The 3,874-nt window shown below is 43.1% G+C and overlaps 1 pseudogene across 1 annotated transcript; it reads left to right on the top strand.

Moving 5' to 3' along the window:
- The first annotated feature begins 720 nt into the window (after window positions 1-720).
- Window positions 721-1,483, top strand: LOC308163349 (nuclear transport factor 2-like; annotated as a pseudogene). Its single transcript has one exon. The product of its transcript is annotated as a nuclear transport factor 2-like (transcript).
- Window positions 1,484-3,874: the final 2,391 nt, after the last annotated feature.

Here is a 3,874-nt window from a genome sequence, read left to right as displayed (position 1 = left end):
ATGACGTTGCACATGCTTGTAGTTTTCCGAAAGGTTCCAAAATCAGATTCAGTTTGTTGGATCAACTCCGCAACAAAGGGAACTATCAACACAATTTTGCAGTTCTGCAAACTGGAAACGGGGAAATTGTGCCCAAGAGGCAAACTAATACAGCTCTGTCAGTGCGTGACTATCTGCCGTGCCAATATTGTTTCGCTTTTTACGTCAAAACTAATTTGTGGAAGCACGAGCGCAAATGTAAAGTCAAAGCGGAGACAAAGTCCAAAAGGAGAGGAGGAAGGCGGCGAATCCAAGGTGCAGCCGCTCGACTCCTCCCACGGTCTGACTACTCCACAGGAGTGTGTGACAACGTCTTGTTCAATATGAATCAAGATGACATCTCGCGCCACATCAGAAATGATCCCTTGATATGCAAATACGGCAATGCACTGTCCGCAAAGCACGGTAACGACAAGTCGCAGTATGCTTACATTGCACAGAAGATGAGAGAATTGGGTAGGTATATGCTCGCTGTGAACGGGCTGGATTCCAGTGTTCAATATCTGCATCAAATATGTATACCGTCCAAATTTGAACTGGCCATTGAAGGTGCTAAGAAAGTGAGTGGTTTTGATCCTAGCTGCAACAAGTTCAAGACCCCAACCCTTGTTTCAAAGATTTGTTATTCCTTGAAAAGAGCCGCTGAGGAGGGCGTGCATGCGCACTGGATGGCTCACGGAATCACAAGATTTTAAAACCTGCGATCTGAAACATGGCAGACAAACCGGTGTGGGAACAGATCGGGACAGGCTTCGTACAACAATACTACCAACAGTTCGATACTGATCGAGCCAAACTCGCCGACCTGTATACTGATGCGTCATGCTTGACATGGGAAGGAGTGGGTTACCCAGGGAAGAACGCCATCATGGAGAAACTTAGTAGCCTGCCTTTTAGGTCGATTGCACACAGCATCACAGCACAGGACCACCAGCCCATGCCAGACAGTGATGGGGCAGCTGAAGGCGGACGAGGACCAGGTGATGGGCTTCCAACAAGTGTTTTTGCTGAAGAACATCGATAACAAATGGATCTGCACAAACGACATGTTCCGATTGGCTCTACATAACTTTGGAGCGTAGTAGAGTTAAGATGCCGTATCCACGGTATCAATGACATTCCGCAAAAGTTAGCTTTTTATATTACATTCAACTTACGTGTGTATGTGTTAGGTTGTTAAATGAGAACATTTGTCAAACTCTTCAACTTTTTCCAATGAGCTCATGTTCACAATTTTTTGTATTTCTGAATGATGTAACGATAAGCAGGTGAGAGATGGCAAAACAAGGTTTATAGAAGCATAACAGAATAAATTCAAATCCCAAATGAATTACCTGTGCAGTTTGCCTTATTCTGCTTGTACAAGTACAGGTAAACTGTCCTTTTTTAAAATCCGCAATGTTAACAAATATTTCTTGTTGTGGATTTTTTTTCATTAAAACTTTGAATCCATGGAAAAAAAAAAAAAAAAGAAGAAGAAGAAAAAAAAAGCAGCTGAGATAGCATTCGGAGAGAGTCGTATGACTGAGGACAGTGAGACAGAGGGTTTGATTGATTGAATTGATTGAAAACTTTATTAGAAGATTTGCAGAAGTAGGTACATGAAAGTACATATTACATACAAGGTCAACTAAAAGGATAAAAACCCAAGAAAGCCACTGGCTTATTTCAATTGGGGTCCTTGATTTTCAATTCATCGTTACATGTAAGACAGACAGGGAAAAAAAAAAAAAAAAAAGAACTAGTACTATCTACACGATAATACAGACAAATAACTATTACTATCTACAAGATAAAAATACATCCATCATGGGAAGAACAATACTAGATATACAATACAACAAAACATCAGGTATGTACAGCGGGTAGGACAGGTGGGGACATACACCACAGGTGGGGGCGGGGGACAAAACACAAAGTATGTACAGTGGGTAGTTCGGGTCTTTTAATCTGATTTTTGATTTAGAGGGTCCAGTTACGGATTGCAGCCTCCTGTAAATGTTTTTTGAGAGTGGTTTTGAAGGTGGGCAGTGTTTTGCACTCCTTTAAGATTATAGGAAGGGCGTTCCACATTTTTACTGCATAGTTTGCAAACGAGTTTAACCCCTTGTTTGTGGTGCAACGCGGTTGAACGTGGTTCGTGGAGCTTCCTCTGGTGTTGTATGTGTGGACGTTGTTCACTTTTTGGAAGTATGTTGACAGGTACTTGGGTGTCTTTGTGGTGTAGCGTATCTTGAAGACCAGGCCCAGTGCAAGCTGCTGCACTCTGTCAACTACTCGTAGCCAATCAAGGCTCAAAAAATGAGCAGCGGTTAGATGTGTCCTAGGGTTGAGGCCTAGCAGAAGCCTAACCAGTTTATTTTGGGCTGTCTGGAGTCTTGTTTTATGGGCCTTTGTGGTTCTATAGTACCATGATGTTACGGCATAGTCGAAGTGACATTGAATGAGAGCTCCTGATAGGGTCCTCAGTGTGTTTTTACTGACAAGTGAGGATATCCTGTACAAGAATCTAGTTCTATGGTTCACTTTTTTGATTACTTTTGCTGCCATTTTATCTCCGGAAAGATTTGCCTCTAAGATGGAGCCCAGGTATGTAATATCCTCTTTTCTTGTGATATTAATGTTACCCACTTTTATTTAAAAATTTTCAGCCTTTCTGAGTTTAGATGGGGATCCGTATAGGATGGTTTCAGTTTTACCTAGGTGTATTGATAGTTTATTGTCAGCTAGCCAGATGCAGATTCTACTCAGTTCAGTGCTTAGCGCTTTTTCCACCTGCAATATGTCCCTGTCAGAGACCAGCAGAGCCGAGTCATCCGCGAACAGGAACAAATTGCAATCACATGCTGATGACATGTCATTCACATAGGAACAGTAAAGGTCCCAATATGCTTCCTTGTGGAAGGCCGCAGGTCACTGGGAGGGGGGGGGACAGTGTTCCGTTCACACTAACCACCTGTTCCCTCCCCTCTAAGTAGGATTGCATCCAGCCCACCGATGTTCTATCGAACCCAATTGCTTTCAGTTTATCTAACAGTATGTGGTGATCTACTGTGTCGAAGGCCTTCTGGAGGTCCAGCATGACCATGCCGCAGTACTTGCCCGAGTCCACCTCATGGTTGATGTGGTCGTTCAAATAGAGAAGGCATGTGTCAGTGGAATGGGATGTTCTGAATCCTGATTGAAATTCATACATCAGATTTTTTTCGGTAAGGTACCTATCAACCTGTTCATAAACTATTTTTTCCATAAGTTTCGAGACAATCATGTCAAATCAAAAGGTTCCATCAGCTTCTTGATACTAAGTGGAATCACTGTTTCTCTTGCCACGCCCTCCGCTCATATCGTAGGTCGGAAGCCATCGAGGTCGATGCGTCCTCACTGACCGAGGACTTGATCAAACTTCACAACGCCTTCGTTGGAGGCGGCGTTACTGCAGTGAGACAACAGATTCTAAATCAGGAGAGCGTTCCTTCTGAAGACTGTATATATTTGGTCATATTGTATTATTTATACATTTGTACATCTATTGTTCGTGTGCTGTTAATAAAGACAAATGGCATCTGTCCATTACTGATCCACATGGACAGGAACGCTGTCACACCCATAAAACCCAGCATTAGCCTGGATAGAGGGGGAGGGAGACAGGGGAAGGAGGAAGGGGAGAGAGAGTGAAGTAGAGAGGATCATATGAAAGGTGGCAAGAAAGACAACAAAATAAAATTGAGTGTTGAGTTGTACAGAATTCAGTGTTCGTCGTTCAAGACCGCAGAGGACGAGGCCAAGAAAGACTTGCTCAAAACCCCTAACATGTCTGCATGGAGAAAGCTGAATG

This window comes from Nansenia antarctica (genome assembly GCF_963989245.1).
Source record: "Nansenia antarctica genome assembly, chromosome: 8".
NCBI classification, from domain to species: Eukaryota; Metazoa; Chordata; class Actinopteri; order Argentiniformes; family Microstomatidae; genus Nansenia; species Nansenia antarctica.
Note: the sequence above shows the minus strand (reverse complement) of the source record. Positions and strands in the feature narration are given on the sequence as shown.